Raw genomic sequence first — 23,188 nt, 5'->3', positions numbered from 1 at the left:
AGTAACTTGGAAGTTTTTAAAAAAAGGTTTACAACCACTTGAGGAAGAGTAAATAGTGAACTATTCCTTTAACCCAATCTAGTTGACTTTACTAGAAAATTGTATAGAAACCCAGTGCCTTAAACCCCTTACATTTTATACAAGGTACAACTTTACAGCCATACTTGAATTAACATATTACTGTAAGTCCAAGAAGATTGTAAAGGTTCTAGGTTAATTTAAAGAGGGCTGTTTAGTTTCACCTTGTGTAAAAACATAAAGGGTTTAAGGCAACATTTTCCATGCAGTTTTTTTTTATAAAGTCAACTAGTTTGAGTTAAGAGTGTAATGGGTTTCAGTAAAAGCAGTGAATCATGCAGGCATGAAATTAATGTTTAGCCTTGTAAAACAATAAGCTTGTTATAATTTAGAAATATTTTTAGGGTGGAGCACAGTATGCTGTAGTAGTTTTCATATAATTGATGAGTCAAACATGAGATGTGTGTTTTCAATTGCAAGAAGTGAATTAACAATATGTTCATCAAGATTCAAATCTTGCATCTTATATTTTTAAGGTTTTGGCCCAATAATACCCATATTCTGCTATTTAAAAAAAAAACTTGCTGGAATTTGTGTCAGCATTCCCTTCAATGAAAACTACAGCAGTGGACATCAATGGTGATAAAAATGTATGAGAAGGATAAGGGTGTTCATAATGAGAAGTGCAGTCACTATCCTGATCTCTGAGTTTGTAGAACTGACAGATCAGCTTGGAATACATGGAAACATGCTGGAAATGTTTAACCTATTATACAGTTAATTCAAGAGTGCCAGGTTTAATGACACTTTACATATATAAATAAATATCACTGAACTTTCTAAATGAAACCTAACACTCATTCTTTGTTCAGTAATGATATTGTGCACTTCTAATACTTTACAGTGGCAAAACCTGGAATAACACCTGGGAGCCCTCCAGGAATTCCTGACACTTTACGCCCAAGTCTCCTCATGCTAACCGGGTTGCAATATGACAGTCTAGTCAGCATAAACACCTGGACTCACCAAGCACACTTTGGTTCTCAGTGTTTTGTAAAAATTGTTTTTGCTATTCTTCAGTAAATACTTGAATATGTTTTGAACTTATTCTACTTTTGATGTTTAAGTTCAGAAAGTTGTTATTATAAACATAATTTGCATTTGTCATGAACTTGACTTCTTGTTGTTGTGAAAGCTGTTTATTATAATGGCATTTCCAAAGGCATCATTTGAAAAGATTTTTTGCAGTGCAGTTTTACTTGAGCTTGACATACCAGATGTATGACATGAATAAATATCACAAAATAAATATAATAATGATAATACAAAATATAAATTTCCTTCAATTATAATTGTTTTTAATCATTTATATATGTATGGTAATATATTATTGCATTAAAAACTGTTATAAATATATATATTTTTGGTTTTTGCATGTTTGCGTGATTTTTTTTTTTGTGGCATTATAAATAAATTCTAAATGTTTCATTAAAAATGTATTGTGTTTATTTGCATACTCATTTACAATGAACTACTATTTTTACTATTTAATGGGCACTATATTTGTCATTTAAGTTTGACATATATTTATATTTGTATACCTACATGACGCAGTGTTTAGTTACAGGAAATGCTGGAAATGTTTTCAAACATGATGCTTTTTTTATTATTTTATTATTCGTTTCAAATTTAGTATACTGCCTATGATCTGGTTTTACTATGATCATTTTGCACATCAGGTTACCCCCACAAAGGAATCTCACGGTAAATATACATTTGTATTTTTAATAAGACACTAAATAACATGTAATATTAATACACATTTTGATATTTAAGTTATATTATAAGGTTATTATAATCTACCTTCAACCGGAAGATTACCAAATAGAGACAAAGTGTGACGTAGATTGCGACATTGTGATTGGACTATAACTTCTAAGCCAAATTAAAAGATCCTTCGTGTTGCTAACTATGTTTTGCTAACTTTGCCACTTTACTAACAGTGTCCTTTATCAATGAGTTATCGCTGTGTTTCAAATAGTTACCGATTAACCAAGATCGTAACCCTAAACTTAACCCTAACTACAGCTTTCAATGAACTACAATTTGTAGCGCCATGTCTTTCCCGTCCCATCTATACAGCGACAAAGGATTGTGGGTAATGTAGTTTAAAGCCTTTTTGTAATAAAATGGAACAAATACTATTTTTAATGAACTAAAGACTATCTGAATAAGGTCATTGTGCATATATTTATGACATATATGAATGCCAGACATAAATTTGTTATTTTACAATGAGTATTTTTTTAAAACAGCTTTTATTGACTTGATCAGTATATATCAGACTATTATATCCAACATTATTTATTGAACATAGCATAGATAATAGTCTTGCTGATATTCTCTCACTCATTTCTCGTTTGAAATGTGATTACTTTTTCCTTTTCTACGGGGCTCTACTCATACCCTTTGAGTAAAAGGGCAGTTAACATATGTAGATGTATTATCTTCAACATGGACAAGAAATTGTATTGTCACATGAACAGTTGTGGTAAAAAAAAAAGCTGTAAAAATAAGCTAAACATTAGTATCCTCTTTAATCACAAGTTATTAGCAATAGTGATCTATGTTCATCACAAATATTATGAGTTCAGAATAAAATGTGTGGATGTAATTCTGTAAGTGTGTTTCATTAATGGTCATCATGTGATGTTTAATTGTTTTCACTTTATTTGAAATATGGATAAAAGCTCTTAAAATATGTAAATGTTTATAAATATAACTTTTTTAAAGACATGTATTTGTTTGAAAACCACTCTTTATCTGATTATTTTTACTTTCTAAATCTTCAACTGTTTGTGTAACAGTATGTTTTGATGACAATGGATGAACTTTGTGTTAAATAATGGTTCCACATAATGTCTTTGTCCTGCATGTGGGTTAATTTGTTAATTATTTTCTTTATGATCAAATGATTTTAAGATTTGCTGCATTGTAAGAATCATAAAAATAGTGAGAAATGAGGTAACAATGACGATAAGATATCCTTTCAAATGCTGTGAATAGTTCAAAATGATTAAAAATACATAGCCATGAACCAACAAAATAAATATGCAAACCTTTAAATTATCTAAACTAGAAGTAAAAAAGTTCTGTGCTGTACTTATAAGTTACTGTGAAGTTCTATGTCTACAAAAAATACATATTTTATTTTACTTTTTGGCTTAGTCCCTTTATTAACCAGGGGTCGCCACAGCTCTATGAACCGCCAACTTTTCCAGCATGTTTTTATGCAGCAGATGCTCTTCCAGCTGCAATCCATCTCTTGGAAAATATTTTATTTTTTATCTTGCATTCAATAAAACATTATACAAAGTTATTTTTTATTTTCAGCATAACAACAGTGGCACTGTTATCTCACAAGTACAGTAGTTTTTTGTTAGACATTCTAACAAATTAATACAAATGTTTCAAAGTAAAGACAAAAATAAAAGGAGATTAATTTTTTTTTTTTTTTTTAGAAAAATCCATGAGGACCAAATAGATCCATCAGATCTTTGATGTAAATCATAGGTTAATTTGTTCAGAGGTAGAAGTCTGGTTGCCTGACTCAGCCACATATTGACTGGAGGTATCTGAGCAGTTGACCATAATAATGTAAATTTTTTGGCCAAGTATATGCAAAAATTAAATTTATCATAAAAATGTATCATAAAATTAATATTTTAAAAGCTCTTAATGTCATTTAATGTAATAATTTTATTTTAATATAGAGTTCCTTAAATCGTTATATGTTGTAAGCAGTTAGGCATACAATAATGCTCTTAATTTACAACACTGATTGATTTTAGAGGAATGCTTACATACCGTACATATCTATGTATTTAAAAAAAAAAAAGAGACAACAATTTGGTTATAGAAGATGAAATTTTTATTTTATTTTTTTTACAGATTGCATTACATGCTTTAGATTCAGGGTTAAGGTCATCCTCTTCTGGATTACAGTAAAAGAAAATCCACAGTCAATGTCATATTCATCAGCTGGAGCTTTATTTAAAAAAATCTATGTTCTCTGCTCCAGCCAAAACTTGCAAGTACCTTGCAGGTCTCTAGATTGCACCATCGTATTGTTGTTTATTTCTCAGTTATTTTGTTGCTTTCTGAGAATGATGATCCATAGACCTTTTAACCCCTCTTCGTTTAGGCCACATGTCGAATCTTAAAAGAAGAACACAACAACATAAAAATATATTAATATCCTTTGGACTGGGTAACCTTATGCTTATGTCTGTGCCAAATAATACAAATACATACTTTTCAGTAGCAAACAAGCAGGAAAGTTCTTTGAAGGAACCAGGATGAGTTGAAAGGTATTTATAGTGGTTGGCCATCTCTGCCACAAGAATCCACTGCTTCTCCTGAAGAATCCTGACTAGCAGGATGATGTTGAAGACCCTCCTCTTTGTTGCTGGGTCAGCAGAGTCTGAAATATATTCATAAAAAGAAAGTTGTATTACAAGGATTATACGTCAACTTTTAAAGAATCAACACTGACAGAAGTCTAGTGTACATACCATGCCATATGACGAAGACATCCATATCACTTCTGTTTTTTGTTGTCTTTGCTTCTGCTACTGAAAAAATGACAATAATAGTAACACTTACAATTTTTCATGACTACATGTAATATTAATAAGAATTTCCTCACCCTCTGCCCACTCCTCTACATCACAGACCAAAGTCTTCCAACTGGTTTCCGGTCACTGCCACTTTCATGGATTCTGTTTTGCAACTTGCTTTGCAGAGCTGCTGCGGTCTACAGTGATAAGCAATCAAAAATCACAATACTATTTAAATAGGTTACTGAACATCTAAAACAAATTCTACTGGATATCGTTACCTTCTGATATCAATAGGTCAGCGAGATGGCCAAATTGTTGAATATCTGCTAATTCCAGCACATGACCATGAGAGTTACAGTAGCATGTCTGGTCACTGCAATCCTATAGAAGAAATATTGCACTGTTCAACCTCCTTCCCAAGAGTAAAACCAGGCATATCCTGGTATGCCTCACTCCATTTCACCTGGTTAACATATACAAAAAAAAACAAACAAACAAACAAGCAAATAAGTAAACCAATAAGTTTTGGCATTTACTTGTAGATCAGTTTAAGATAATCATATAGTTCATCTATCTCAGATTTAAACTCATGTGCTTAGGCATGAAACACACTAAAATCATGGGCTTAAAGATGGTGCTGAAACTTTGGACAGCTTTTTGCAACTCTTTGGAGGTAGTGTCATTAGTTGATGTAGTCCACAAATCTTCCTGTCAATCCTTAATCCTTAGCTGTAAACAAACCTTCAAAATATTATCTTCTAATCTAATTTTACTAGGTGAACATCACAGAGCTGTTTTCTTGTTAATTTAGTTTCAACACATACAGTTTAAAGTACCTTGTGCATTCATGAAATGGTTATACTTATGGTTCACATCTACTTAAATTGGCAGTATATCTAGTGTGGAAGCAAGACAGATGAAGGGCTCTTCCTTGCAAATACTATCCACCTTGTATTGCACAGACTCCCACTCAAGAATATCTAAGAAAAATGTCTGCTGAGAACTTGGCAGTCTATTAAAAATAATTATACCAAACTCTTTTCCACCAATGGAAAGAATATAAAAATATTTTAGGATATATTTATACTTGCATGACCAAATCTGAGATAAAAAAGGCCATCAGTATGCCTTAGTTTAAATAAAAACAAATTTTTACTCTAGCCCACTGTCACCTAGATCTATAGATACAGGGACTAATGGAAACATTAAAGTACACACCAACAGTCACTGGAGCAAGGCCCTCTCACAGTTGGGAAGATTGGAGTTCCTATGAGCTGTACCAGATAAAAACAACAAAGAAATTAACATTTATAACAATTCTAACTTATCCTAAGACTAGTAGACAAGCAGCATTAGTAGTTTAATTTCCTAAACCCCAATGTGGACAGTTGATGGCCTATAAGGTGTCATAAAATCAGACAAAACAAATTACTTTCTGAAAAAGAAAAAAAATGGTTGGCCACTATCAACACCCAGAACAAATAGTTTTAAACAGTTAGGCCACAATATTTTGTGAGCTTATACTGTAGTTTATAATGTTTTTCATAAACAATAGTAATAGTAAAACTAATGCGTTTCTTTCTGTTATTACAATAGAAGTGAAAGAATAATTGCATTTTATCTCATACAATCATATATGCCTAAACAATGTAGATATTTCATATACATGGAATGAAAAACTTCACTAACCCTTGACTGATTCCAGAGTGGTCTTGGCCCTCTATACATGGTGGAGCTTCCTGCAGATCATCAAGTTGTCATCAAGACTTGAGCTTATAATTGAGATCTTGATGATAAATATGAGTATCAAGGAATCACTCATGGTGATAGGCAGAAACAGGCTGAAAGACACAAGAATTAATCAAACAAATACAAATGTGTTAACAGAGATAGAGAGAAAGACAAGTTCAATTTAACATATAGACATGGGTAAAGTGGCTTTACTTTTTGCTTATTAGAAAACAAAATTGGATTTTTAAAGAAATCTAAAGAACCTGAAAAGAGCAAAGAAAAAATATTCATATCTGAACAGTGAACACCTTATAATTTACACCTGTATATATATATATATATATATATATATATATATATATATATATATATATATATATATATATATATATATATATATATATACAAATACATATGTGTGTGTGTGTGTGGTAGATTAAAATAAAAATTAAATTAAATTAAATTAAAAATGTGCTCAGACGGGCAAAATTTCTGCCTTTTTTTCCTTTAAAGGCATGGAAAATAATTGTTTTTACAATAAACCTTTGGAAACACTTGATGTTCTTTAATATTGAAACAATTACGAATACATTTGTATTATTAGAGTTGCATATTGCATATCATATAAAGATTTTGCACGAATTCTATTGTGGAAAACAACAATGTGTTAGCACTGATCATCTTAAAATGTATATATTGTTCTGAGCTATGCATGACCAACGTTATTATTGAGAAAAATATGTTTTTAATAAATGAACTTGATGTAATTAGATAACGTCGCTAGTTTACAGTACATGCTTTATCAACAAATCGTCTTTATTTACTTTTTACGTACCTTGTGGAAAACCGCAGTGAACCTTGGGATCGCAATGAACCCTGGGATAGCGAGCATAGACTGTAAAAAATAGATCGCCACATACAATGACCCCAACTTCAATGAATAATTTAAAATGACAAAAGATCAGCCAAAAACATTTTTAAACTTAGTACTTGAAATGTAATATTTTTTAAGTAAAAAAAATAACAAATAATATGAATGAATCAAAGTTTTATTAGTAGTATAGTTTTATAGTTAACCTAAACTGGACAACCGAATATATTTTCACTCATTAAATATAAAGTTAATGATAAAATATTTATAAACACCAACTAATCTCCAATAAAAATACATTATGCAGCATTAACATACTATTTAATGTTGACAGTTGAACTCATCTGAGAACTCACCGTTGATGCAGTTTGACCAATAGCAGAGCGGCGTTAAACTCACCGTGAAGGGATGTCACGTGGACCGAAGTTTATTCATACAGTAGTTTCGACCCAGTTTACAGACGCTTTTCATGAACAAAATAAAAATTACATATTTTTAAAAGAAGAAAACTGCGATAATAGGCGTAAATCAGGTTTTAAAAAGTGCGTTGACATCTATTGGTAATTATACGAGCCTCCAGCGTCTCCCTATGACGCTTCAGGGTCAGGTACAGATTCTATAGGGAATCCCTGCACGTCTAAATGTGACGCTAAAGGGGTACCCTGTGCGTCAATAACTTACGCCGAGGGTTCCTGACCAAGCGTCAGTATATGACGAGTTGGGAGTGAGAATGTGTTGTCTTATAAAGTGCATTTATTTTTACCTAATTATCAAATGACTGTGATTTTAAATTTATTAAAACATTTACAAAGTTTTGTTTCCTTGCCAACAATGTTTTTTTTTTTTTAATGTATTTTTTCTTGACCAAAATGAACCTAAATAAAATTCCCAATTTCCAGTATCCTGTTAAACATACCACTGCCCTAATTTTTTTTTTTTTTAGAGAGTCTTGTAAGCCACCTAAATCAAAATTTGTTTATATTTGCAAAACGTTATTTATTTGGTCAGTGAAATCCTTGAAAATCTTTTTAATTTTGCTAATTAAATGAATTTTACTCATTTTCTAAATTATTTTTATTGAAAATCTACCAATCACATATTTTTGATTTTAGTCAATTATCTAAAACATTCAAATTTGGGCTTGTATAAGTCAGTAATTTTAGATGAACACACGCCTAATGCATATAAGCAAATCTATGCAAAAACCCTATGTGATATATTGATGGAGAAGTCATGCATGTACATGGAATATATATTCATGCTGTAGCAATATAACACGTCTGACACTTGACATATGACACTTATCCTCTGTTAATGCTATGCATCTCGTCCATATTAAAATCAGAGGCCCGAAGGACTTACAACAGCACATTAAAAACCCTCCATTTCACTTGAACATTCACATGTGTACCTCCTGGTCTCTTCTCACAGTCTATACAATAATGCATAAACAAAGCATCTTTGCAGTCAGGACTGTGTGTGCGAGCATGTGTGCATGTGTTTTTGCATGTGTGCATTTGTGTGTGTTTGGGGAAGTCACTGTAATTGTAGGTTGCTTGTCTCAGTGAGTAACTGCAGTGTGAAGCAGGCGCAGGCTGTGGCCTCAAGCATGAAATTACAAATGAAATTTAATTTGCTTCACATCCACTGTCTGCACAGAGATCATGGACAGGACACTGCCAGAGTAGCTGAAGGTTTCAACTTGTGTGTGTGCGCATGGGCCAGTAATAGTTTAGTTTTACAATTCTGAGAAATTTTTGAAAAATATCTTTACAACGGCTATGCTAATTGCAAGTTTTGGGACAATAAAACTTATTGATTGACACATTTTAAAAAATACATATATATATATATATATATATATATATATATATATATATATATATATATATATATATATATATATTCTTAAATCTAAAAACAACATGTAATACATTATTTATTTATTTATTTATTTATTTATTTATAGTTATCTAAATAAATCCACACAAATAAAGATCATTCCAAATGATAAAAAAATACAATTAATGACATTTACAATTATTTTTAAATGTATTTCTTTACTTGTATTAATTAGATGACATTCAAATGGGATACTATTTAAACAGATTCATAATTTTAATAAAAATATATAAATCTAATTTATATCCTTTTTACTACCTTTCACATTGTATTTTGGGGTAATTTTTTTGTATTTTAAAACAATATCATGTATAAGGTTTAAATAAAACAATTATTAGTGATTTTTTTTTTATATATAAAATATATTATTATTCATTTTAATTCAATGTTTCTTCCTGTTTCTTATAAATGTGTTCCCAAATTCAGTCCAAAATGTTGCTACACCAAGTGTATAGTCTTCTAAATGATTTTGAGATAATGAACTTTTTGGAAGTTTTTGCATTCCATAGCAAACAGTATGTGTGTAACATTTGTTTTTTTTTTTTTATAAAAAGTCTTAATGTAAACAACTCAAAAAAACATCCCATAATGTAAATAAGTTTTCATTTAATAAGAATATGTCTAACTCAATTTTGACAAAAATGTCAGATAGAACCTTATAATTTAAGCTGACGATCTGTATGTTTACTTGTGTTTGTTTAACAAGGTATTCTGTGTCCATGGACCCACTCCGAGTATATACTTTGTGTGTGTGTGTGTGTGTGTGTGTGTGTGTGTGTGTGTGTGTGTGTGTGTGTGTGTGTGTGTGTGTGTGTGTGTGTGTGTGTGTGTGTGTGTAAGTGTGTGTGTGTGTACGCTTGTGCCTGTACTTGACCGCTTTTTTGTTTAAAGATTATTCTCCCCTGTAGCTCCGGTGGTCTTGGCATTTCACTAGCCCAATCTTTAATGAATTAAGGGGACATTGAACCCGACATTGATTTGTTAGCTGCGGTTTAAACAGTAACACACCACACAGACAGCGGCACAAACTTCAGTTCAGTTCAATTTAAGTGTTTTGTTTTATATATATATATATATATATATATATAAAGACGTGAATCAGCCATTGTCACTAAGCAGCTTTGTATAGTGACTGTGATTAGGATTTGGGATGATGACCCACATTAACCCAGAACCCAGAAAGGGTTCATTCAGAATCTGTAACTGACACATAGAACTCTATTAAAACAAAACAACATTATAATTAATGACCTCTCTAAACTGCTGGTATAAATATTTTATATTGTCCATAAGCATCAGAAATACCACTTCTTTGGACTGTTGAACTTCTTAAGACTGTTTTATTTACCATTGCTTTTAATTCATGATGATCATCTTTGTCAACTTATTCATTGGATTTTTATTGTTTATAATTTTTGTTTATTGTTGTAATGTTTTACTATTTTCTTCACTGTTCTATTGTTCTTTGCCTTATAGCACTTTGAATCTGAGAAAAGCACATTACAAATAAAATTTATTATTATTATTATTATTATTATTAATAGTAGTAGTAGTAGTAGTAGTAGTAGTGGTGGTAGTATAAAATATAAAACACCGGTTCCAAAATAGAATATGAGGCAAACTGTAGAGCTAATGTCTATCCATTTGGTCAATCCCGATTGCTTCATTCATTCACAAGAGGATAAATTACGAATAATTTTGTAGTACAAATAATTTATCCTCGTACTAAAAGCAGAAGCCAAAAATTACCATTCAGTATTATTTTTTTGTTGCTGTGACTATATAATTTAGAAGTTACAAATTGAGTTTGTGTGTGTGTGCGTGCATGCATGTGTTTGTGTGTGTTATTAAAATCTCGGTTATTATTCTGTTAGACTCATGAGTCTATGATGGTTCATATAACTGTGTGGTTTAAAGGCAGTATATATGGTGGCATAACCCTAACTACAACAGTTCAGCTAACTTAAATGCACATTGTGATGGCTTTTTGCATCATGGAAATATTTCTGAATTATTATACCGATTCATTCATTCATTCATTCATTCATTCATTCATTCATTCGTTTGTTTTTAGATATTCTTTTATTCACACAGTAGTTTGAAATAATTACAATAATTTTTAATGTTGCTAAATATGCGCTCATCTAGGTTGCATTTATTTGATAAAATGCAGTAAAACGGTACTGTGAAATGTTATTACCATTTAAAATAACCATTTTTTATTTGAATAGGTTTAAAAATGTAATCGCTGTAATGACAGCTGAACATTTAGTATTGTTACTCCAATCTTCAGAGTGTCGTTATTTATTATCAAATATTATCAAAGCTGAGAAATGTTGTCCTGCTTAATATTTTGTGGAAAATGTAATCCATCACTTCAGACATTTGTATTTATTATAAAAAAAAGAAAGCAAACTAGCAGCAAATATGCAGTAAGTTGATCAAAAAACATGAAAAAAGGTTTAGTTTGTTACACAAAGTTTGTGTATTTATTGAACAATCATGAGCTAAACTAATCATTAATTAAGATGGATAATTAAAATCTGTCAAAACTGATATTCTAATATTATTTATTCTTTATTATTTAATAGAAAACTTTCACTTGAGAGATTAATTGTTTCCTCTGATCAACTCGGGAAGAATAAGCATTGTGCAGTAGACCAGGAAAAAGGGGAAAAAAGAGAGAACCAATGTTTGGTGAATTAAAAACAATATGATGAATATGTCAAGTGTACCAATGTGAGAACTAAAAGTTCTGGTGTGAAAGCGAGGGCAGAGGAGACATTTATTTGAGCGGATTCAAGCTGAGAACATTGTGAAAAGAATGCATTTAGATGAACATCTGACAGGATCAGACAGTCTGTGCTCTCTCCATTGTGTTCAGTCAATTCCAGAACAACCCAGATGATCACACAACACTATGACTGATTAATTGTCCATTCCTCTTTCACAAAACCATTTGCTTGAATGACACACTTTTAAAAATGTCTTATATTTGGTTTTACATGTTCCAGTCACATCAAAGGAAAAGTAAAACATTTCTACACACATTTTTTATGCAGTTCGGACAGAAATTTGAGGTAAAACGCTTCCATGCTGCATGTCTTTCTTCTCCCAGTGCTGTCACATTCAAGGTGTTTGGATGACACGGAGTGTGTTTAAATGAAACCCAGTGTACAGCGGCTGTCAGAGGAGCAATCCTGGCTTTCAGATACAAGATCAATTTCACAATATGGTGGGATCCAGACTAATGCCCCCCACTGATGGGATCCAAGTCTATAGCTCAGCTCAAGGCTGCTGCTGCCTGTAATGTGTAATCTGTGTGAAAATATGAGATTATTGATAATCTTGTGTTGGCTGGGAGAACAGAGGGGCGACACGTAGATTAAATTCTTGGGAATTGTCCCCATTGTTTTGCTGGAATGAGACATCCATTTTTTAAAATGGCAGGACAGCAGATGCAGTTGGACAGCATGTTCTCATCAGGCGGCATCATGTGGATGTTTTCTGAAGATGACAGAGGACAAGGGCTCTGAAATCTCCCATCAGCACCAACTGAAAAGTGTCCCTCGTCCTGCCAGTGGGAATGATGGAGAAGTTGTTCCGTTGTTCCGGTTAAAAGCAGTTTTCTGCACAGATTAAAAAGTTTACAGTTAACCGTTGACTGTCAGTAAAGAGGAATTGTAGCTTTTTATTTATGCTTTGTTAGGACTGTCATTCAATTAATACATATAGAGATACAGTATTTTTGATGACTGGATATAGTATGTGTCATTATATTTATTTTTAACTATTTCACAGTATTTCAGTTTTACTGTATTTGATCAAATAAATGCAGCATTTGAGATTTGTCGACATATGGAAAAAAACCATACCCTAGAACGTTTTGGTAAAACACAATGCGGGGAGGATGCATTTGTTTTATTTTAAGTCTTTTTTACATGTCAGTTTCATTGTATGGCCTAATCTAAGGCCTTTGGTATTACTTAAATTGATAAAGAATTTTCATTTTTATTTAATTTATTTATTTTTTGTTTTGCAACAAGTAAGAGCATGCTTGGAATTATTTGTTGTTTGTGGGTGTTTTTGGATGATTCTTTAAAATAATAGTTCATGCAAAAATTTAAATGTACTCACCCTGCTTGTTTCCAAACTGTTAAAGTTTCCTTTGTTAGACACAAAAAAAGATATTTTGAAGAAGTTTGTAACCAGAGAGCTGACTGTATGTGATAACTTCATTTTTGTTTTTTTGTTTTTGTCCTGTAAGTTACTAAGCAGTCAACTAATTCCCACATTTTTAAAAATCATCTTATGTGTTTATCACTGTACAGGCTTGGAACAACTTGAAAGCGAGCATATTTTTTTGTGTATTATTTTTAGTGTATACATTTTTTTGTCTATTATCTTTTAAAATGTCCTAATCAAATTTTGCACATCTCTATCATTATTGCTGACATTAGGAACATTGCACACTAATCACTTATGCTACTATAAGTATCTCAATAACTTATTCCTTTAAAATATGGGTATTATGGTAAGTTTACACACACTCAAAATAATCCCCCAAAACCACTTTAATTTTCTTATCATATACATTGCAAAGATGACTATCTCAGCTTCGTATTTGAGAGAGGCTGCTCTGCTCTGATTGGATAGATGGCTCAGTCTATTTTGATTGATTGACTGATTGCCTGATTGATTGATTGATTGATTGATTGATTGATTGATTGATTGATTGATTGATTGATTGATTGATTGATTGATTGATTGATTGATTGATTGATTGATTGATTTTTCTATCAGTTATTCCCCAATTTTTCAGCCTTTAAAAGCTTTTCTTAGAATTTTTGTTTTGTTTCTAGTATAATTATTTCAAAATTTTATATAAAATCAAGAAGCACTTTCTAAACAAGCAAAAATACTGTCTTGTTTTAAAAAAATAATGCCAAAGTTAGTATATTAAATTAGATTTATAATTTAAATTAAATTGATAGAGTTTTTCTTTGAAGCAAGCTAAATTATATGCCAATTGTGTAAGGAAATAATCTAGTTTTACCTTTTGACAAGATTATTTTGTTTACCCCATTGCCAGATTATAGGGCTTGCTTTAGGGTAAAACTCACTTAATTTTGACATATTATTTATCTGCATGTCTAGATAATGCTTCTTGATTTAAGAATATTTATATATTTGAACTATTAAAATATAAGTAAGAAAAGGTTTTCTTTTCCACAGTAAACGAAATCCAGGTGGCAAAAACTTTTGGGCTAAAATACGGCTTAGTCTCAGCATCGGTGAGAAGATAATGGTCCAGAGTTGTGCCAACTCAATAAAACCCTTCTGGCTCACTGTCTTGGCTCAAAGCTGTTGTAGGTCTGTGGGTCGGCTCTCTATGTAGATGTGTGTATCCACAAACTCTAAATAGTTGAAATTCTTATTAATTTTACCAGTATTTCACTTACCTTATCTAAACACAAGCACATGCTGTTGAATAACTAAAAGTTACTGTGAAACCAAAAATGTTACGTACTAGCCACCATAATTGCATAAACTGCAAAAACTCATCTGATTTATAGTTGATATTCAATCATTCATTTTCTTTTCGGCTTAGTTCCTTTATTAATCTGCGATTGCCACAGCAGAATGAACCGGAAACTTATCCAGCATAAGTTTTAAGCAGCGGATGCCCTTCCAGCTGCAACCCAACCCTGGTAAAATCCATACACTCTCATTCACACATACTGTACACAACAACCAATTTAGCTTATTCAATTTACCTATAGCACATGTCTGTGGACTGTGGGGGAAACCGGAGGAGAAACCCAGAAGAAACCCACACAAACACGGGAAGATCATGCAAACTCAACACAGAAATGGCAACTGACCCAGCCAAGGCTTGAGCAAGTGACGTTCTTGCTGTGAGGCAATCATGCTACCCACTGCGCCATCGTGACGCCCCTATATAATTGATATGATGAATTTAAGTTTGTAATAACCAGGGGACATTTACTACTGTAAAGAAATAATCATTTGCATGCTTGGGATATTTTCTTTCTAAGGATAGTCAATAGAGACTGAAGAGATGTGTTTCTCGTTAGCTCAGTAGAATTGTGTGAATACTTAAGAATATCAATATGCCAGCGTGTGGGCTTTTCTTTTTATGATGTTGTTATCAATCAAGTTCTCTGAAATTGATCATAGCACAATAATCAGATTCACTCAATGCAACTAGAACCGTCAAACAAAACCCTCAACATATTCCTCACCTCTTTAGCTGGAGATACATGTCACTCGAATGTTTCTTAGACTCTCTTTCTCTCTCTCTCAGATCCATCTCTCTCAAGGATAATCACATTGATTAACTGCCTGGCTGATAGGTAAAGAGTGGAGTGGATCTGTGTCAATGAAGAGAGAGAGAGGGGGGGGGGGGAGAGAAATTAAGCAAGAGCATTGACTTCATTGATTCATCAGCTGTCACATTTAGCAGTTCAGTAACCTGTTAATTCACACCGTCCACAATCATCTCAGAAAGCTAATTATCACCATGAGTGTCTTTGCTTTCATTTAGTCTAGCAGCTTTTCACGAACATATACTTGAAAACATCACCCTGACATCTATTTATTAAGCACTATAACATTATACATCTGAACACTTTCCAGTAAGGGAATGTTGAACAAAAAAATTTCATTGCTGTTTTTCACAGGTCAATTATGTTTTACAAAAAAAAAAAAAAAAGTTCATCGCCACAAGAAAATGAGCTCAAATGGTTTCCACTCTATAAAAGGACCAAATTTCTCTGCCGATTTTCTCTCACATGTACTGAATGAGCTGTGAAAAGAGAAAAAAGCTTAAGTTAAATGAGATCTCGCCCTCAGACTGAGACAAAGCCAAAGCAAGAGATGGAAAGAGCGTGTTAGACCCTTTAGCCATGCAGATTTAAGGTTGATAAGCTTTATCAGTGTGCTACTGAATAATGTGGGCTGCCGGATTATTGTTTCTGTGGAATTGCACTGTGTGTGGCATTTGTTTTCTCTCTGTCCTGACACACACACACACACACACACATGCAGAGATGGAGGATGAATGTATTACAATGCAATCACACAGCGCGAAGCCTGCAGCAATCGTTTGAAGTGTCTGAAATTCAGTCATAATGTTGAGGTTAAGACAGCAGGCTACCCTCCCAGAATGCATTTAGCCTTCCATTAAAAATCAGCACACAGATTATTCCTCTCAGACCTGCCTTCTGTCTTCTGGAAATGTCCTTTTCTCTTCTGCTTTCCCCCAAGGGAGTGGAACAAACTCAAGGTGAAAGAAAAAAGTATGTGTGTGTGTGTGTGTGTGTGTGTGTTTGTGCGCGCGTGTGTGTGTGTGTGTTTGTCTTGGAGAAAGAAATGGAAAGCAAGGCCATGTTTGGACCTCTGGCCTGGACCCCGTGGCTTTACTGTAATATGATTCTGTTATGGATGTTGAGCGGTCAAAGTTCAAGCTGCCTGAAAAGGTCCACATAAAACACAGACGCATTTTTAAACCTCACTCGCTGAGAAGCCAAATGTTTTCAAGATATAAAATGCCTTTAAAACTGTCTAGGTTTAATAAAAATGTCAAACAATTTCTGTGAGAATTTGTGGAATTGTTCACTAAAAATGATTCATGCTATGAATTTCACACAGTGAGATTAATCGTAGCTTTGGTTGTCATTGACTTTTTTTTAACGTATCGCCAAAAGTTGTACGCAGAAGAGAATGCAAAATCACTCCTTGATGTTAGATGGTGCTACACAACTTTAAGCTTCCGACACCTGCTTGTAACACAAAAGAAGTGGAAGAGAGGAAGTTCGCACACTTGTTGTTAAAGTTACTGGTGACTCGAATAAAGCATGGATGGTTCAAGTAGCAGCTCCAGCTCTAGCGATGAAGAAATGATGATTGTTCACAGAGCAATAAGCAGCTCCACGTTCATATCGCCTCTGGGCATCTTCTGCAATGTTCACTTACACTGACAGTTTTGCGCTTGAGTGCCTCCAAGTGCTGTTTACTGTAACTTCAGCAGCTCCGTGCACGTGAACACAACTGCTAACCTGATTGGTGGAGAAGGTTTTAACGCTGCGTTTCAAATAAAAAAAAAGTCACAAGGTGTTAAGCATCGATGGAAAACGTGAGCAAAAAATGTCTCTGTGTGCACAGGCCTTAAAAATGTGTTTTTAGATATAACCACAGTTTGTGACCATGCCACCAGTGGGCACAAAGGGATGGGATGCGGACGGACTGAAATATTAGCTGTAAATATTCTGCTACTTGCAAATGAAGATGAAATAATGAACCAAAGCATTATAATTCCATCATTGATCATAAAAATTGTGTTAGTAAGCTTTATTATGACTGTAAACTAGTAAAGTGAAATGAGGATTAATTTTAGTAAGTAAAATAAAGAAAGGAAAGATAACTAAAATGAAAGTTCGAACATACATATAAATAAGTATGATTAAGTAGGCCTAAATAAATAAATTATATACGCTAGAGAGAGATGTACAGTGTTTGTTATTTTAAAGTGATAGGACTAATAGTCAATAAATAAACTTTTTCATTTATGTTTTAATTTGCAGTTTTCATTTACATTTTTGTAGTTGATTATATTTTACTATCTCAATTTATTTCTCAATTATTGTGCATTAATGATAAATGAATGATTAAATAGGCCTAAATAAATATTTATTTAAAGATAATACCAACAAACACGGAGAAACCGTCCAGCGCAAGTGATATCGAAGAACAAATTGGCGTGATGTTATTTCTAGCAAAATATGGGCGTATTATGTTAGATTGGACTTGTTTGAGGATGGTAAAACACCTTGTTAAAAGTGAATTTGACCATGGTAATTACATAATATCCCTTTTTTTTTGACATGGTCATCTTTATTCATCATTCAGACAAATAGTTCAAATATTGCATCAAATATTGCACTTCCAACTCTTCAAAAACACTGAAGAGTTGGAAGTGAAGTGAATTCAAATAGACTGTATGCACAGAAGTGTTTTTCAACTACCAATAAACATCCAGGGAAAGGTTGATGTGACTATTTTAATTTCAGAAGGTTTATTTTACAAGATCCATCTATTTAGTTTACTATTAATTCATTTAGTTTACTATTAATTTAGTTGTTTAAGTGTAAAAAGAAATTGAACATATTCAGTAAAATAAATGTATTATTTTAAATACATGGTGTGGAATAATGTAATTTAATGCAGTGCTTTATATTTGTAAAGCAGTTCTTGTCCAGTTTGAGACCCACTTTATATATTTATATTCACTTTGTATCTCAATCAACCAGTAAAGATCATAGATTTTGAAATAAACCAAATCTTAAACACTGTGGTTTATAATGAAGTAACTGTTTACCAGAAGCACCTGAACTGGCTTATTCAGTTAAAAGTCCCCGTGCCCCATTGAACACAATATATTATAGATGCAAATTGTACATACCCCAAAACATATCAGACCTGTTTAAAATCTACACTAAATGTTGTTTTTAAAGCAGAAAACATTTGGAATGAATTACTATTGTAGACTTTTATAGACTATAATATACTATTATAATTATAGTGGCCTGTTGCCCAAAGCTGGTTTAGGTTTTACCTTGTAATAAAGTTTACGGCCCTCACGGAGACTGCCGTACAGCACCCGCGAGACCTATATGAGACGGGCCGAGAGAAAAGGAGATGGAAAAAAAAGGAGGAAAGACAGAGTAGACCGAGAAAGGGGAGATAGGAAAAAGAAAAAAAAATTGGGGTTCGGTTCTTTAGACACGCTGCCACTCGGTCCTCCACCAGCTGAGAGATGCGACGACGTGCAGGGAGCCCTGTGGAGGAATCTATCCACCCGTCCGTCTTCTGGTGTCCGGCGGCGGTTCTCCTGGCTGGCTGGTGGCATTTCTTACGCGGTGGCCTCATCCCGTTCCCACGGCTCTCGGCCACGCCCCCTCGCCACATACCTCATGTTGAATTTGAGCAAACTATAAGTTCCAGACTCATGAAAGTATGTTGGTTTTGATTGAGTTTCATCATCATGGTAACTTGTACTACAAACCTAACCTGTAATAGAGCAGGTTTTATTTTTGATTAGAGATCGCAAACACGAATATATGTCACTTTACTTACAGCTGATTGGTTCAGGTGGGTTTGCAATCTGATGGAACAAAGTTACTCTCAGTCCCTAATGCATCTTATTTACTTTAATTTAACAGGAAAACTTTTGTTGCTAGTCATTTATTTAGATGAACTATGCTTATTTTATAAGACTAATATTTAAATAATATACATTCAAATAGTTTATAATTGTGAATTAATATTAATAATAGCTTCATGCTAAAGGACATCTGTATATTTACATAGAAATTTGCTTTGATAAATAATGCTTTTAAAATGGCTGTCTTTTGGGCTTATTGTAAACCTACATTATTAAAATCAGCTGATTGATTTGCATTGTTATAATATTTTGTTTATGTGCAGCAAATGCTTAAATAGTCATCTAATCGCCATTTTCAGCAGCATAGATTTGGAGATATTTGCCAACAGTATACTGCTGTTCTTTTTACACCAAAAAGGATTGTGAGTAAATAAATAGGGCTTTAAATTAAGGTTTAGGCTTAAGAAATGGAGAAAAAACACAATAAAAATCAATAGAAACTCCACACAAGGATTGTGTGTGTGTATTCTATGAATTGTTCATTCACTGTTGGTGAATAACGCATTGAGGTATTGCGCTGAATATGAGCTTGTTTAAAGCATTCTGCACTTATTTATTGCACACGTTTATCAGGAGAGAGGACACAATGATGTAGTCATTTTCATTCGGCTCATCCCTCTCACTGAATCCCATTAAATTCTTGCCTTTCTCTTGCTTTCTCAGAGAAAGAGCGGTCATCTCTCTCTGTCTGGCTTTATGGATTCTGCTTCAAATTTGTGAGGACAAAAATTGATTGTGCAAAAAATATACTCCTCCTTTAGTAATATAACCCTTCCACCTCCCTCGCCTCTCTCTGTCTTTCTCTCTTATGGTTCTGGCACAGGAAACAGTACCAGTATCTGCACAATTCTTCATTTACACCTGGATGTTGGATACACCGCTCATAACTTCTAGTACATTCTCAGAAATAAAGGTAGGAGAGCTGTCACTGGGGTGGTACCTTTTCAAAAGCTACATATTTGTACTTAAAGGTTCCATATTAATACCTCATGGGTACATATTAGTACCTAGAAAATTTTAGGTACCAATATGGAACCTTAAGGACAAATATGTGCATTTTGAAAAGGTACCACCCCAGTGGCAGCTCACATACTTTTATTTCCAAGAGTATATGACACACAAAGCATAGATGCTGACATATTTTGTGAATGAACCTTGAAGCATGCAAACCTGAAGTGCGCAGCCACCGGTGATTAGACAAACCAGTGAACGTGGTGATGATGTGCATCGAGGAAACATCTGATAACCAAGATGAACTACTAACCACAAAAAACGTCCGACTTGAGCAGAATTTTGATCATATCAACATCTTTGATCTTATCATAGCGGTACAATTTGCATCTAAGCAATTCTCTGACAGTGTAATAAGCCTTAACGCTATATCATTTGTCTTTCATGCGTTATATTGCAATGAAATGTGAAGTGTGCTAAAGATAATTAATTAAAAAATATCTGTTATTGTTACATTCTTAAGGCTGATTTATACTTCTGCGTCAAACGCCGGCGTATGCTACGGCGCTGACGCATAGCCCTTCGCCGTGGCCATCGCCGTCACTGACGTGCACCTCTCAAAAAATGTAACTGTGATTGGTCGGCTTGGTAGCGCTGACGAGTCTGGGCGGGACCGAGAGCCGCGCGAATGGCGCGAGGGATTGTTTACAAGTGTGGAGTCCCGTGAAGGAGCTCCGGATGGAAAGTTTTGTATTGTGTTTACCTCATTGAAACTCGACACAGAGGAACATTTACACCTCACTGCCAACTAGTGTTTCGGAAGTGTTAATGCAGACCGACAGAGACAGCGCGCAGAAGTATAAATGCACAGCCACGCGCATTGCATGCGTCGTGGGTTACGCCAGTCACCTGACACAGAAGTATAAATCAGGCTTTACTAGAACATGCAGTGATCAATGTGTTGAATGCACTTATTTAAGAGTAAAATTAGACCGGGTACTAAAGTCTTTCAACCTTTAACTAAAACTAATTCAACAAATAAAACCAAGTAAAAACATATATATTTAATAGCAAAAATGGTGACAAACGACATTTAGAATGTTTAAGATTTTAGTTTAGATTAGTTTTTTTAAATCTTTTTTAAATCAACTTTTTTTCCACCAAACTTTTTTGTTCAAAAAAATGTTAAAATAATGCGTTTTGAGCACTGAAACAGCATATTTGAATGGTTACTGAAGAATCATGCGACACTGAATACATTTGCATGGACATCAGCAATCAAATTATTTGCCTTAATCTGACCAGGACAATAATTTGATTAAGATGTTTACATAAGTTGCTTTTTGAATGTTCCTTTCATGATCCCGTTTTACATGCACATAATTCGATTAACGTCATTGCGTCACCACACTATCCACATTTCCTCAGGAGTTTCATGTATTTTTGGGTGTTTCATTTTTAATTTGTTGACTTGTCGACTGCAGTTTGGCACTTTCACTTTCATTCAGGAACATTTCATGCAGCCTTCCATAACAAACGAGATATTGGATGTGAGAATGAACTGCTGGAAGAGTGTTGTTTTTATGGAATTTGATAGGGCATGCTGCATAGGAAAAAAAAAACTCTGCATTTCACAATGCTGCTGTCTGTGGTCCATCACTGACCATTTATCCCGTCGCAAAAGGGGGCGAAAATACTACACAACAGTATTAGTTTGATTACAATGTTTACATGTCTGTACTGAACTTTAATAATGCGACCAAAATTGCCATACTCCACGTTTTAATTAGATGTCTGTTTAGTTCTGTTTTCTGTTCTGTGCAGAATTGAACTTGTTTTGAACTTGTTTCAATTATGACCTTAACCGGATTAAAGCAATCAAAAATCGCTGTTTACATGGTATACTCTAAATCAGAGTATTGTCTTAATCGTGAAATCAGATTATTGGTGTCCCTGTAAATGTACTCACTGCAGACTGGATTAATGGTGCTGAAAACAAGAAAAAAAGAAAACAAGACTTCTTGAGATATACTGTACAGTAGTGACAGCAACTGAAATGTAAAGCACATTGTTACCTTTAGTTAGCTATTTTCCAACTCTGCAGTGATTACAGCTGTAATGTATTGAAGCAGTTTTCATACAGCAGAACACAATGCGTTTTTCAGAGCGTTTTCTCATTATGTAGTCATTAGTGTGCACTTCCTACTGCAAACGGTAATTGGTTTACGCACCTCCCACCACATTGTTTGCTTGGAAACTGTTTTGCTTCCAGAACAACAAGCGGCCATGTTAGTCTATGTTGTGTGCTTTTCATCATTAGCTCTTTTCTGATGCTGTTGGTGTTATTAAGTCCTCTGTTTATTAGATTTAATTGCTGATAAATTTCCTGTAGGGATTTGCTAAGATGTTTTATGATCTCCAGACTTTGACTTGCTGCTAAATTTGGTACCCTGAAACACACGCCAAGAAAAGTGTAATACTGTTAAGTACATAGTCTTTAATGAGTATAATAATCTAAGTACAATATTTGATTTCTCAATGCATGAATTTGTATACTAAAATCAGCTTGATATTGACTAGAAATGCAATGATTATAGATTTGGCACAGGAAACAGTACCAACATCTGCACAATTCTTCATTTACACCTCGATGTTGAATACACCCCTCATGACTTCTAGTACACTGTTTCTCTGTCCATTGAAGAAGCTTGCGACTTCTGCTGTTTGATGAACATTTGGTTGGTTATTCTGTGTCCTCTGTTTATCTCGTTGTACCCATGCAGCAGCTGCTTCACTTAAAAGCTGACTAACAGTTTTTGCCATTTTACTTCTGTTATATATACATTA

The 23,188-nt window shown here is 33.6% G+C and overlaps 2 long non-coding RNA genes across 7 annotated transcripts in view; one reads left to right on the top strand and one right to left on the bottom strand.

The window, feature by feature from the left end:
* LOC137490330 (uncharacterized) overlaps positions 1 to 23,188 on the top strand; it is a 144,308-nt gene that overhangs the window by 60,161 nt on the left and 60,959 nt on the right. The window lies entirely within an intron of this gene.
* Positions 3,927 to 7,887, bottom strand: LOC100004075 (uncharacterized). 6 transcript variants are annotated; one of them, XR_015497984.1, is made up of 9 exons: positions 7,599 to 7,887; positions 7,207 to 7,266; positions 6,330 to 6,481; positions 5,859 to 5,914; positions 4,919 to 5,103; positions 4,727 to 4,834; positions 4,593 to 4,652; positions 4,333 to 4,501; positions 3,927 to 4,236 (listed from the first exon to the last, which is right to left on the bottom strand). It is a non-coding gene; the product is annotated as an uncharacterized LOC100004075 (long non-coding RNA). The 6 variants fall into 6 exon arrangements; XR_015497985.1 differs by lacking the exon at positions 7,599 to 7,887 and having other exon boundaries at positions 4,593 to 4,649; positions 7,207 to 7,249; XR_015497986.1 differs by lacking the exon at positions 7,599 to 7,887 and having other exon boundaries at positions 4,919 to 5,021; positions 7,207 to 7,249.

The sequence above is a fragment of the Danio rerio genome, chromosome 8, assembly GCF_052040795.2.
Source record: "Danio rerio strain M-AB ecotype USA chromosome 8, GRCz13ab, whole genome shotgun sequence".
Taxonomy (NCBI): domain Eukaryota; kingdom Metazoa; phylum Chordata; class Actinopteri; order Cypriniformes; family Danionidae; genus Danio; species Danio rerio.
The sequence above is the reverse complement of the archived record's forward strand: the minus strand, read 5'-3'. Positions and strand labels throughout refer to the sequence as shown.